General features: G+C 38.8%; 1 protein-coding gene and 1 long non-coding RNA gene across 15 annotated transcripts in view; one reads left to right on the forward strand and one right to left on the reverse strand.

The window, feature by feature from the left end:
- map2 (microtubule-associated protein 2) overlaps positions 1-15,341 on the forward strand; it is an 84,195-nt gene that overhangs the window by 25,319 nt on the left and 43,535 nt on the right. For all 14 annotated transcript variants that reach the window (XM_069154582.1, XM_069154568.1, XM_069154573.1 and 11 more), the window contains exon 3: positions 9,615-9,750. The gene's annotated coding sequence lies outside the window, so the exon portion shown is untranslated. The remainder of the gene's footprint in view (positions 1-9,614; positions 9,751-15,341) is intronic.
- Positions 2,292-15,341, reverse strand: part of LOC138201248 (uncharacterized) — a 68,465-nt gene continuing 55,415 nt past the window's right edge. Inside the window, exon 4 of the long non-coding RNA XR_011178478.1 lies at positions 2,292-2,772. This is a non-coding gene — a long non-coding RNA (uncharacterized lncRNA). The remainder of the gene's footprint in view (positions 2,773-15,341) is intronic.

Genomic DNA, 15,341 nt, shown 5'->3' on the forward strand with positions numbered 1-15,341 from the left:
AATCATTGCTGTGAGTTTCCAAGTCTTTGTGTTCCCAGGAGCACTGTGGCCTCAATATCAACAACGACATGACTCTCGCCAGACTTGGTGGTCCGATCAAACTGAGTAACTGAACATGGGCTTTTCACGAAGGACTTAATTAAGGATCTGAATACTTTTGTAAATGAGAGATTTGATTTGGGGATTTTTAATAAATGTGCAAAAATGTTTAAAGACAAGTTTTCAGTTGCTTAGTGGGGGTTATTATTGAGTCTGTATTGATGGGAAACAATCGCAGTTTTATCAGCTTAAATGAAATCTACAACAGTGGAGTGTATAAAAAGAGAAATTTTCTGAATATGAATCTACTGTGTGCAACTAACATGTGGACCTCTGCATGAAGTAGCTTTTTCATCACAGACAGCACATCAACGAGCCTTTCTTCATATTTTATGTTTTATTCATTCACACTCGCTACAGGTGACAGTTTTCACTGGCAGCTCTTCATACTGCTGTAATATTCACATGAATCAATATTGATCATTCAGCTCCTGTGTACAATTTAGTGTTCCTCACTGCCCCTGACTCTCTTGCTCTGTTAAAGACACACAGTAGACATTAGCAGAGTGCTGTTTGTCAGTTTTCAGCAGCAATGTGTACATTCAAACACAACGAGAGTATGTGATGTGAAAACATGTAAGCCTCTCTTTCCCCTGCTGTCATCATGAGGTAAACCATTTGTGGCATTTCCCAGCAGGTGTGTTTGACCTTCTCCTGTTTGTTTAGCCTCTCTTTACCTGTTTGTTCCTCAACGGGCATCCCACAAGCAGGTGGCTAACTCAGAAAGGCAGGATATCCTTAGTCATTTATCCACATATCAATTACCCAGGATCTACTACACACACATACAGCACTATTTATTATATGTAAATATAAATACCTTCTTGAAATGTGCCCTGTTACTTTATGAAAAATATCTAAGTTTATTTGACCTCAGGACATTTTCCAGCATCTTAAAAATAAAGAATCTGCACCAGTTTTTATTGCCCTGTTCAAACCAACCTTTTTCTGTGAGCATATTAAATAACAACCGAAATATGGAAGTTTTAAATTTTTGGAAAGTATCAGGTAGCTTACGACTCAATTGAAGTTTATCGTAGTTTTCATTATCGTACCAATACAGAAGCAAAGTATAATTTGTTCTAAATTCCCAACAGTGATTTTAAAGCATTTTTTAATATGGTGTCTGTTAAATTGATTATTAGTCCTTTCCTCAGGCTCTCCAGATAAGGGGAAATGAATGTATTATGCCACTTGTTGATCACAAGTGCACAAAGCTGAATAATGTAGATAAATAATTGTAAGTCACCAACATCAGGCTCACCACAACCAGGCAGAGGTATGGAACAGCATAAACAGATGATCAGTATATCCTCTGAGATAAAAAGTATTTCCACGAATATCTGAATATTTTTTTACACTTTTATCAGGTATAATAACAGGCTTACGAAGCTCCGGTAAAATGAACAGTGACTCTACATCACACAACAGAGGCCTCATACTTTAATAAGAGAGATGTTTTTTTTAAACTGTTATTCAGCTCCACCGGCAGCAACCACAATTTTCAAGCCTCCTCCACTCACAATATTTAAATTTAAGAAATAAAATATGATTTCCAATCAATAGCCGGAATAATAAAGCTGAAGAGAGTGAGACAGTTTGTAACAATATGCTGTAAGAGAGACAGTTGGAGAGAGAAAGCAATGTTCGTAGTGTCAGCCACTGCAGCAGTGATGTAATGGCTCAGACTCCCCCCACTCCTCAGGCTAGACTCTTTTATTTCCCTCCTTTGCTTTCCTTACCTCCCTCACTCTCTCCCTCCCTCCCTCTCTCTCTCTCTCTCTCTCTCTCTCTCTCTCTCTCTCTCTCTCTCTTCTCTCTCTCTCTCTCTCTCTCTCTCTCTCTCTCTCTCTCTCTCTCTCTCTTTCTCTAGGCCAACTCTCCTCTGCATCTTTTCATCTCTTTGTCTCTTGTTTTATTTTCATCTCACTCAGCTACCTGACTGTCATTCACTCTCCTTTGCCTTCTTCGTCTTTCTTTTTGTTGTTGTTTAAGGCGCTCCTACATATTAAAAGGAATTGTTATGAAATGCATGCACATAAAAAGCATTTTAATCTACACAACTATTGGCAGATCTTTATCTTTGTCTATATCAGCAGTATGTATATATATATATATATATATATATATATATATATGTTTGTTTTTTTTTTGATATATGAAACAAAACTCCCAAAATTGTATAGGGTGCAACATGTTTTAATTTTAAAAATCCAGAAAGCAACAGTTCACAATTAAAATATATACATATATACTATATATTACATGTTATGCAACAAGTCGTTTCGACCCAGCGATCTGATTGGTCAACTGTACATTTGGAACGTGTTCATATCAGCATAAAGCATCACACCCTGCTGATCAACAGAAATATCACTCTGAGTTCTTAATGGGAATATAAAATTGGAATTGAATTTTATACAATGTTGTTTCTACTTGAATATTGTATTGTAGCAAGTGAAGCACTTGAATATTAGTAACTGATTAATTAAGGTGCGTTTCTGTTCTCGGCTCCGACATTGATGTGTTCTTCTTATTATGGGTTTCAAGATGACTGTGGTCACATGTCCTCTTCTCTGAGACTGAGACTCCCTCCAGATTCTCTTAAATTGGTTAATTCCCATCGGCCTCCTCCACACAGCTTCAACTGGACATCATGGTACTTCTCCGGGCCTATTAAATGGGAAACATTTGTCAAATTCGGGTCCCTTTTCAGAATAGAATTTGGAGAAGTCAGCTTTCCCTTTTAAAATAAAAGTTTTAAAAGCACACGCAAGAAGCAGGCCACCTATTAACGACAATATTAACGGCAAAAGCCATGATGATCCTTTAACGTGTCGGAACAACCAGTGGGAAAAGATGTTAATGTATTTTAACACTATATATTTTATCTTAGCCTAATAGTGTCTGGGTGTTTGCTACTAACATATTGCTGACAGCAAGGGAAAAAGATGACCCTTTGAACTTTAAGTTTTATACTGAAATTTGGGCTTATCTGGACACTTAATGGCTGATTACAGTAACATAATGGCCGCTGTCGGCATGCACTTCACAGTGGCTGCAGACATACGTCACCCCAAGGTTATCTACAGGGCCACCTTCCTAAAGGTGAAGGCTCAAACCATAACACATGTTTCTGCATTACATCTCTGACTAATGACAAGTTGGTTCACTATGACTTGTCTACTAATGCATAGTTGACTAATCGGGGCAGCCCTAGGTTAAATATGGACATATTTGACAATAGAAAATGGTTTTGCTGCGCTTGGTTTATTTGGGATAAATTACAGTTAAACTCTGGACTGAAGTTGCTAGAAAAGAGGGGAAATAAGTTGAGACCTTTTCACCCCATATTCTTTTTTCTTTTGTAATAATCGTATTATTATAAACAACCTCTTTAAGACTGGGTCATGAACAGTAGCTGTAATTAAAACTGAATTGAGTTTAAATTGACAGTTTTCAATAATGGACATAAATGCTGTATTGTCTGAGTTTAATCGACTAAATTAATTAAGTTAAGCTTAAATAGTGTTGTACTAGGCCTGGAAGGAATTACCTTCCCATAAAAAGACACACTAGTTTATACTCCTATAATCAGCTCATTTCCTACTTAAATATCGGTTCTTTCATTCATTTCTTTAACTACACAGTATTTCAGCCAGAAACCAGAAACTGTTATACTGGAGTATGCCATCTGATCAGTCAACGCATTTCAGCCCAAAAAAATGCCAATTAGTGTGGATGGGGTGGCAATTTCTTTGTAAAATTAAATATCAGGATGGAATTATTCTTTTTTATTTTTCATCTTGCAAATGAAATTCTCACACCTAATGGATCTTTAAATTCACCACAAAATTATTGTAAAAACAGTGTTTCAGTTGTGTGTCCAAAGGCCAGTTCAGACCAAAGATTTGTGAGGAGCTGAGTTGAAACCTGAAACAACTTGTTGTTCACCAGTGTGGCAACATCCTGAAACCTTCCAAAGCAACTGGATGAGACGGTGTAACATCTCCATAGCAACCACTCTCTGTACTTTCGTTTTAACTGCCCGGCATTTTCCTAGCTGGATATAATTTGTAGTATTTTAAAACGTAAATAAGGATAGTGAAAGTAAGTTACTTCCAACAGTTGCATATTTATTACTGATGAAACAGCAAAAACATAAAAAAAAAGAAAAAAAAAAAGAAAGAAAGGCTGGTATCATTTGCATACAGCTGTCAATCAAATAAAGTCATGAGATGATCCTCACAAAACTCTGCCTTGTTGATCAGCTGACAGTTTGCAAATGACGTGACCAGCTGACTTGCTGCTATGAGCTGATTGGTAGTGAGTCCCAGGTGACACCGTCGGCTGGCCGGAGTCGCTCTGAAACAAGTCAGGTGACACTGCTGCAACTTTTCCCTACAACGCTCTAAAATGTTTCATATTGTTGCAAATCTTTGGTATAAAATGATAGAAACTGAGGGTGAGGCACACACACACACACACACACACACACACACACACACACACACACACACACACACACACACACACACAGATTCCTACAACTCCAGTAGATCATGGCACCCACTAATTCTGAGGGAGAGCAGGTTAATGAGGAGAAGGATGATAAATGTGAGGCTAATAGAGAAGAATAATCACTTTTCCCAGCTTAAGCTTTGGAAAAATTCTGTTGAATAGCAGATTTTTCATTTCAGTAACAATTACATAAAATAATGATTTTTTTTTATCACAGGACAAAGTAAGTCAACTTGAAATAAATGGCTGGATTAGAGCTATTACACTAGAATTTCATATACGCAATAATGATCTGCCCCCAGGGCCATTTCATGCTATCTGCATGTTCACATGTGTCAGCGTGGATCCACTTGGCGTAAACTTTGTCTTCTGTACTGCACGAAGCTTGCTGACTGCGACTTGTCCTGTGCCAGGAAAACAAAATGGATGTTTGCTGTGCAACGGATATTAAATGGCCCTCGTGTTTATAATTCATCATATAACGAGTCCGAGGACACAGAGATGGCGTTAAACTCCTGGTGAAACCTTTACTTTGAATATGCCACCATCACTTTCATGAATGTAGGCCCCCATTTCCACCTTTGTGAAGTGATATCACCAGCAGCCGTGAGAACAGTAGAATAGGTCCGTTTGTAATTGAAGTAGTCGCTGCCACACTGTACATGCTTTGCAGCGATGGCACCCAAACACAATGGGATGTTCCAAATTCCCCAGAAACCCGGTGCTCTCTCCGCCCATTGTGCTTTGGACGGGAAGGCAAAAAACACTGGCTCACATCCACGTAGGAGACCGTCACGTACTGTACCCTCAAATTATTGTATGAATAATAACACGTGAGTCCTCTGCTCACATTCAAAGTCGACATCGGTCAGCACATGAGGACACTGAAACCATTAATTGTCCATAAGATTCACACACAGTGATGTTTAAAAGTAACTACTGACATGTTTACAGTGACACTGCAAACATGCTGCTGTTTTGCAGGTGTGCTGTAGTTTAACGCGCTCAGCAGCTTGTTTCAGCTAATTCTGCTGCCATCTAATAAACTTTGTACAAGCTTTGTCAAACACCAAAGTTCTGGGCAACTTAAAATTTGGATTATGCAAAACTGAAGGTATGTTTGTGTCTTATTTAAATCAAAGACTGTTTTAGAATTTGTAAGTAAAAAGATATGGACTGAGAATGAAATATATTTTTACTTACAAACTCTAGTTTTGATTGCAGTGCGAGAAATTTGCTGTTAAATTTGTGTTTTATATGATTGTATTAAAAAGACACAAAAGTACCTTCGTAGCTAAATGAAATGTTATAGTTTCACCAAAGCTACAACAATTCATCCTGGCAGTCAAATTAAAAGTGAATGTGAACCCCTCCAGCAGCTAAAGAGGATCGCCAAAGTAGGATTCATGGATTTCTGTACAGAATTTCATCGCAGTCCCTCCAAGACTTATTGAGAAATTGCAGTCAGGACTGAAGTGTTGGACTGACAAACACTGAACTTGCTGCTGGCCTGGCTATAAACGTACCGTAGGTTGGACTTCTGTCCGTACCCACACAGGTTGTCGTGACACTACATATTGTGAGAGTTTTAGTGCAGCATTATGCAGGCAGAGGTCAAGCCTTAGCTTTACATAGCCATGTGATTCACAATCAAACCTTCTAAGAGCAGATTTTACAGTATTACTGAAAAAAATCCAAAGCACTAAACAAATCTTTCTTGAAAGTCCTTCAGGAATCAGCACAAATGTCTGAACTCCTCACACAGATTCATCCACAATACATGAAGTCCTTGCACTTTCAAAGCAGCTTGGTCACTTAAAACACACACACACACACGCACACGCACGCACGCACACACACACACACACACACACACACACACACACCATCCCCTGCAGAATGCATTAAATACAGGCTGACAGGTGGCTGCTGGATGTGCAGTCCCCGGAGACAAAGCACTTTCATCGTATGTGTGTGTCTGTGTGTTCAAGTGGCAAGGTTGCATAAGAAGCAAAAGCGACCTTTACATTGGGGAAGGAGAGAAGAGCTTGAAATTATGTGTTCTAAGCTCTCAAACACTTTCTTAGAGTGTGTTTGCATTTGTGCATGCGTGTGTGTTCTCATTGAAAGATACATCATATTTGTGCATTAAGTTGTTAAACACAATGCACGCATTTGACGTATTTGTTATTTCGGTTTGGTTTAAATGAGAATAATATCCTAATATCACTTTGTTAGCAGCAGGGCTGAAATTTTAAGGTTTTAGTTTTTAAAGTCAGGTAAAATATTTGGCCTAATGATGGGCCAGTTATCAAATAGTTTTATACCCTGATGTTTGGATTGAGTTCCTAATAAAGTAAATTTTTGGCAGCCTCAGATCTCATGTAGATTGTGAAAGTGTAAAAGTAAGAAGGACAACCCTGGTGGTCTAAATGGCCTGTAAAAACAATTTTATTTCTCCATAAAACAACTTTTCCTCCTCAAAAAATAACTTAAAAGCAACCCAGGAGCCGAGTGGTTCGGGTGCTAACCACATGGGCACATCCCATCAGCTGTGTGTCCCTGGTACAATTCCTGACCAGCCGGACCTTTACTGACCCACATTTCCTGTCTCTGAACTGTGACTATCTAAAACAAAAAGTAAATGCACCGAACATCATAAAGTATTATGATAATGTGCAGCGCTGTGCCTCTTTCCTGATGTGTTTTGTCTTCTGGTATAATACAGTATGCGATGTGTGGGAAACAACGTGAATCACGTGACCCTCAGTTGCTGTTGAGCTGAGGCAAAGAATAAAAACGGGTCTTGTGCTTTTCTAAACATAGTTGGTTCCTAAGCTCCGAGGCTTCGGCTCTCTTAGCCAAACAGGTGGGCTCAGATTTGAGTTCGGTCACTCTGCTCTTTCTATTCCTTATGAAGTACAACAACAAACTGAGCTGAGTTAAGATGGTGCTTCATAATAGACAAAAACCTGAATATCTTGGTCATATTGCCACGTCTGTGGGTCTGAAAAATATGCAAGAGTGTAACTGGAGGTCATGTCAAACAGGCATTTAAAAGAGAAGAAGACTTCCATTAACTGAGCCATTCCTGTTTCTGTCCAAGAGCCCCGATCCTTTTAAGCTAAGTCAATTTTTTTTGGTTCGTTTGTTTATTTTTTGTTTTAAGGCAAAAACTGACATTATTGTAAACACTTTCATGAATTGTCACCATGGAATTATTGAAAACATTGATGACTTATGTTTTTTCTCAGAGAACTTTCTGCGCTCAGTTTCTGATCCACATGTCCATGCATTAGCTGATTGGTTCAGATTATGAACACCTGTCGAGGAGTGGGTATCCATATAGAGTCTAAAGAAAATTATTTAACCAATTATATTCTTCTTGGCTTCTTTGAAATGCTGGAGAAAATTTGTATTTCGTCCTGTGGCTAAATTAGCCATACAATTTGAAATATTTTGGGCACTACAACAATAGACAATTATCTACATCTGTCAAAGTGTTTTATACCAATTTTAACACTTAAACACTTTCATCTCTAATGCAATATTCTCATCTACTTGTAGCCATTGTTGCTGCTTGAGGGAAAATATTCAGTATTTCTTAAATCCTGAACAGAGCTGTGCAGTTTTGGCCCATTTAACATTAGTAGTGAAATGGAGCAATTATTCTTAGCCTGCAGGTATTTTTGCCATTTTTGCCTGCGGGTAGATAATAATAACCTGATTTAAGCTCAATAGGCAAACATTGAAATGCTTTTTTTTAAAACAATGGTGTAACCAAATGTATGTTATTGCTGGCTGTGATTACAAATCCAGCTGCAAAGAGCTGTAGAATGAATGTGAGTAGTGGAAATTCAAAAACTTAATTCTGTCGTTTGTGGTGTTTTAGATTTGTAGAGTTTGTTGTAATATATAGTCGCTTCAGAAAGTATTCAGACTCTTTCAGATTTTACACACTTTACAATGTTGTAATTTTGATTTCAAACAGATAAAATTGGTACTTTCTTCTCACCAATCTCTTCTCAATAACCCATAATAACAAAGTAAAAACATGTTTTTAGAAACTTGGCAGCCATTGCAGCTTCATTTCTTCTTGCGTAAGGAGAAGTACCTCCATAGCATGATGCTGCCACCATCATGCTTCAGTACAGGGACAATGAGCAGATCATGAGCTGTTCCTTGTATTACCCAGACATAGTGCCTTGAGCTCTTCCCAAAATATTTCAGTTTTTGTCTCATCAGACTTGAAATGTTTTTTTTTTCTGATTCTCTCACTCTTGTAGATGCAAGTTGGCAGTCTTAACATGCAGTCAGTAAAATTGAATACTGTCTGAAGCCACTGTAGATGCAATTGTGGAGGTGTTGTTCCATGATGTTTGGTCATTTGTGTTTTCCCATTGTTTAATTATTGATTCCAACACGTCACCATGCATCCATCTGGGTTCTGTACACAAACAACAAATGGTTGTATCGAACTGTAGGAGTTGATTTGCAAATGTTTTCTATTATGGCCAGTTGCACTCAGTTTCAGTTCATCATGTACCATCTGTATGAAGTCAATAGTGTCTAATAGCACCAACAACTGCGAATTAAAAGTTTCCTTCGTGGAGTTTACAGTGTTAAGTTTTTATTTAAGGCTGCAGTTTGTGGTACTGCTGAGTTCCACTGCACTGCGTGGTTGAGTGGTGTTTCCTGATGCTTGGTGAGAGATTTGTCAGGAATTCTTCATGTTTTGTGTCTAACATGTGTGTGATAGTTCATAGAAAGTCTGAAAACATAATGAACTGATTCTCTTTCTCCTTTCCTTTTCTTCTTTGCTTGTCTAAGATTACCAAAGAATTAAAAAACCTGTTTGCTGTGTGATGTCTTACTGTTTAATTAACCAGCTGCTCCCCCAGAGAAACAAATCACAGGTGTCCAGATTGGTGTAGACAGGCGCAGGTTACGTAAAATCTGAAACAAGTATTGATCTTCTTTTTCATTGTCAACAGGTGCAACTAGGACCCTGTCTCCCTTGGGTTTTATTCTTCTGACAATATTGACGTTAATCTTGTCGTATTTGGAGAGAGGACAGATTCTTTGACTCCAACTTGACTCATCCTCAAAAGTCCCAGACCAACTAACCAGGTAAAGACTCCACCATATGTGCATACATACATGCCGTGTTGCCAGATCTGCTGGCTGCTTTAGTCACAGTAAATACCATCTTGTTGGTCTGAAAACTAAGCCCGCATCAGTAACAGCAGCTTGTGTTGTTACTTGCCATTGAATCTTATTTTTGCCACTTGCCCTACACACAGAAAATCCGGACAGTAACATTTTCAGTGGAGACATAAAGACATAGTTCTACATACACTCCTAAACTCATGCAACGCTACTGCTAAGACATGTTAGAGCTAAAACACTACATGGACAGAAAGGACATGAGCACACCTATAGTAGGGCTCCTGGTTTCACCCTCGGAGCATCACAATCTTTCCTGACAATATGATGATGTGAAATAAAGTATCATTGCACACCAGGATTGGTGCAAAACGTCACCATGTCTGAATGAATGACACCAAAACATGCCAAAACTTCCTATAGAATCACAGTGAGGCTGCTCAGAACCACATCCATCCATTTGTCCTCAACTTTTGAGATGTGACGATGTGATATCTGTCAAAAAGAGACATTTACAGCAAGAGAAAGAGAGAGACAGAAAGAATGCCTATTACCTCCACAGATGAAATGGCCGTGTGGGTGGATGTACATGTGAGTGCAGGCTGCTAGGAGCTATGAGTGGGAAGTGGGTACTGAGTGGGAAGAGAAGAGCTGCTTTAGTGAGACAATCAGCACCAAGACCCACTGAAAGGCAGTCACGCTTTCATGGTTTCTCTTTGTTTTCTGCGCCTGTAGAAAGAGAGAGTTCCAGGTATTGCTGTTGGTTGTGGACAGTAGATAAGTCTCTTTGCAGTACATGCGTGTATGTGTGAGGGCCAGTAGATGATTTTTCTGCATTGTTTTCCTGCAAGATCATGATGTACCTCGTTACAAGACTGCATAGAAACAGGATAGAATAGAGTGAAAAGACTGAACAGAAAAGGGATATTATGAACAGACGTAATAAAAACAGGCTTCAGCAACTGATGCAAATGATTCCTGAAGAAGCTATTAGATTGTGTACTGCAATGGTTTGTGCCACAATATGAATTACATACATTTTCATAGTAACATGAGAAAATGTTTGCTCATTTAGACCAAATAAAGTAGGTACATCTGTACACTGGAACAAGATAATTTTCTTGAAGACCACAAAGGTTGAAAAAAAGAAAAAGGAAAACAGAGCATATTATGAATATTTATATGAGTCTGGTTATATTATATTTGGTGTATTTGGTGTCATAACACCTGGAATAATGAAGAAAAAGGGCAATTACTTGATTAGAATATTGTAAATAAATGAATAAGGAAAAGCTGCAGGAGAGCCCAGATGTGGACAAATGAAAAGAGCTAGTGCAGAAAATTTCAAATATGGAGAAAACAACTTATGTCTGTGGCTATATGGTAGAGAAATCATGGCTGTAATAGATACAATAAATATTGAAGGTTTACTTGTGTGATTTTACGTTTAGATTTGATACAGTATGCATGCTGACGCTGAGTTAAAAAAATATATAGGTAGGTATTTGTAAGTAAATACCTCCATTTTGGCTTCTGAAGAACAGTTAACTGTGCACTTAGCTATAAGAGGCCCCGTTTAAGTGTTTGAACAAATGGCCAAGGCGGTCGTCTTTTCTGAGAAGAATCAGGAAACAACGGGTGTCTCTGTGTTGCATCCTGTTCTTTGCATCATTGTTCAATCACAGGCTTTTAAAGGGCTAATAACATTACTTCTGGATTGATGCTGCTAAGAGGCATTATTTAATGCTGTTCAACATCTTTTTCACTTTCTTGCCAAAACTCCCAGCATGCATATTTCTCAGATGTTGAGCCTTTGAAGCAGCATTTAGAGCACACCTACAACCTTTCACTGAACGCTGCTCAAATAAAGTCGTGTTCAACAGCATCTTGAAGAAGCTATGAGATGAGTTTCTTTTCGGGTTTTATAAAAATGGAAGATGTTGAGTGAAAAATAGACACTGACATGCCAATTTTAATAATTCAACTTCCTCTGTAAATTCTTCTTCAACTTTTTTTGTGTTACTGTGAAGTTATTATTCACAAAGAATGAAGATTTCCATATACTGAAACAGCTGGAGGAATAGTTTTACATTTGGGAAACACATGTATTCATCTTAGGTGGCACAGTGGTGCAATGGTTAGCATTGTAGGCTCACAGCAAAAAAGTTCTGGGTTTGAATCTGGGCCTGGGCCTTTCTGTGCGGAGTTTGCATGCTCTTTATGTGCCTGCGTGGGTTCTCTCCGGGTCCTCTGGCTTCCTCCCACCATCCAAAAACATGCGCCTCAGGTTAATTGGTTGTTCTACAAATTGCCCTGAGGTGTGAATGAGAGCGTGAATGGTCTTTGTTTCCGTCTGTCTCTGTGTTGGCCCTGTGATGGACTAGCAACCTGTCCAGGGTGTACCCTGCCTTCGCCCAATGTGAGCTGGGATAGGCTCCAGCCCCCCCGTGACCCTGTTCGGGTATAGATAATGGATGGATGTATTCATGTTCTTGCTGACTCGAAGATTAACACCGCTCTCATATTTGTTCTTGAAATATTCAGCGGGAGCCAGCAGCCTGTCAGCATTAAGACTGAAAACGCAGGAAAACAGCTAGTTTTAGTGGTAACAAAAGAAAACTGACTACCAACACTTCTAAAGCTTAATGAACAAGTTCCATCTCATTTATTAAATCCACACAAAAGTCAAAATATAAAAAAACAACAATTCCCTGTTTGGAGTTGTGAGCTGGACTGTGTCTTGGCTGAGACCAGTTCCTTAACAAGCTGGCCCTCGAGGGAGTTACCAAGAAACAGTCTGCCACATAACCCCTGAAAGATGGTGGTGTTTATTACTTCTATTTTTGTATGTTTGCATGCTAAGCCACTGTATGCCAGTTGTCTGCTGGCTCTACCTTACATACATTATATAGGGTAATAAACTTTAATACTTTTATGGCACCGACCGAATTGCTTCGGTACTACCTAGTGTCAAAAAATGTTTGGTCATTCAGTGTTTTCAATTTAAAATACACGTTTTGTTTCATTAACACAGGACTGAATCTCATCAGTGTCAGTGAGCTAATACAGCATTTCCAATACATGGGCTCCACTTGGGCAGCCCAATGAGGCAGATTAAATCACTCGGTTTCATCTTAATCTTACATTAGAACACCTTATTTCACTCTTTTTGAACTCACCAAACATTTGCATGTGAACCATTTAGGGCACTTTGGAAAATTGTAGCTTCTATCGCTAGCATGCATGTGAGACGGAAATGTTTTAATGGTACGTAGAGAACACAACCCGGGTTACACTCTTCCCTCCTTAAACGCAGTTAAAAAGTTACGATTTATGTGATAATGCGTAATGTGTAACTGGTGTTGACATCAAAGTATCAGTATCAATATCAGCAAAGAAAATCTGTCAATCTGTACACTATAAGAATTAGTGGAGTGCCATATCATATCGTTCACGATGATACTGGTATAATTTTCAACACGATAGAAAAAAATTCCTATCTTGATAAAGCCGATATTCCCACCTGTTGATGTAATGACACCATACCAGTACACAGCATAAGTGTATGACTGGAAGCTGCTGTTTTCTACAGGTTTTCAGGTGTTAGAGTTTAATTGACGGTGTGTGGTCTGTGGTCTGTGTGCGCCTAAAGGGCGGCTCCGCCCCACGCCCCACGAACACAGAGCTCAACAGGAGCTCAGGTGAACGACTCAACTCCTTATGAAATAAAAGTGCAACAAAAGCCCAAAACTCATTTATTAATGGACAAATGTCAATGTCAAATCAGTCCAAATAATTTTTTTTATCTGCTAATTACGCTGTTTACACAATCTGAATCTCACTTTGAGTTTCTGTTGTTTACAAACTACCGACTGAAAGATAATTTTTGTTTATTTTTTACTGAATATTTGTTGGCATATTGTTATGTTTTTGCTGACACCTAAATCTGTTACACTTATCTTGTTGAAATTGTGTGCTATTAGCGTTAATAATAAAATATTTTTTCAGTATTTTATCATATTGTCAGAAATATTGTTATCGCAAAAACACCCAGAGGTATCGTCATATCATTTTAGGGCCAAATCGCCGATGAGTGTGTTTCTCTGAGTGTTGACCTGTTGCTTTAACCATGTTTAGACTAAGCATGACCTTGCGTTGGAACAACTGCATGCCTGCGCACATACGCCCGACTTAACATACAATATGGAAGACACATGCGTGAACATATAGTGTATGAGAGAGCACACACACACACACACACACATACTTCTTACATCCCCAGTCTTTCCTGCTCTCTGGCTCCTCCAGCGAAATGGCCCTCAGAAGAGAGCCCTGCAATGCAGCATCTGTGTGACTCACACACACACACACACACACACACACACACACACACACACACACACACACACACACACACACACACACACACACACACACACACACACACAGTGAGATGGCAGCATGTGAAAGTGCTCAGATCGTAGGAGGAAGATGAGGCGATAGAGAGCAGTGAGGAGAAAAAAAACGAAGCCCGATGAAAGGTGGAGGAGGAGGAGTGAGTAGGAGGAGGAACAGCGATGGTAGGAGGTAGAGGAAGGTGAAGAGGAAGAAGAAATAACAGGTGGAAAGAAGAACTGCAAGGATGCTAAGAAATCAGACAAAAGAAGAAAAAGAAGCAGATAAGAGCCTTAGAAATGACAAATGGACTTCTTAATTAACTTGCCGATTACTTTGTCTGGCTAGAATTTTTATGGCTGATGAGTTCATAGACAGTTTATCAGTTTCGCTCCAAATCTTTGAGCTGGACACACATTGTGATGCATGCTTGTATTGACAGGAGGGTAAATTGCCTTGAAATGACTAAAAATAAACCAGAATATTCTCTCCGTTTGCAAGTTTATCTTCAGGGAAGTTTTGGATTGCTACATGATGTCATTATTAGATTTTGCTTTTCTAAATTGCTGTTTTTATAGTTAGGAGCTGTTATACCAGATCAGCCTGTAATTATCCTGCAATCTGCATGATAATTTGTTGAGCTAATATAATTCATGTTAGTTTATAAAAACTTAATACAAAACAGCACTCAACTGTAATACTACACTGCAGTCACCATAAAATTTCTGATAACATTTCCAGCATGACTGACTGATATGAAAAATATTTTTAAATGTTTTAAGTCATTGAAAGGTTAAGAGGCATTTCAGCCTTGTTTTTTATTTCCATCTAACCCCTGATTTGAGAGGGGACTGGTGGTAGTCATGATGCAGTGGAACACTTTCAGCCTCTGGAAAAACATACAATTCCACTTTACCAAGCTCTTCTTGCTGTGACGAGTGATACGTGCATTTAATCAAATTTTTTTTAAACTTTAATAGTCTCTGTCTTAATGGACTATATTTATGTTCCAGTCGGACAGCCCACCTGCTATTTGGAGGCTATGGGAATGCCCGTGTGGGGCAAGTGCTGAAACAAGTGTGTGTGTTTGTGTTTTGGTTTGAATCTACTTATAATAGTGTGTCCTTGCCAGTTCATCTTCTTTCTTTTGACTGCAGCTC

Source organism: Embiotoca jacksoni, unplaced genomic scaffold, assembly GCF_022577435.1.
Source record: "Embiotoca jacksoni isolate LCO1_2020_lvr unplaced genomic scaffold, fEmbJac1.0.p SCAF_2, whole genome shotgun sequence".
Lineage (NCBI taxonomy): Eukaryota > Metazoa > Chordata > Actinopteri > Embiotocidae > Embiotoca > Embiotoca jacksoni.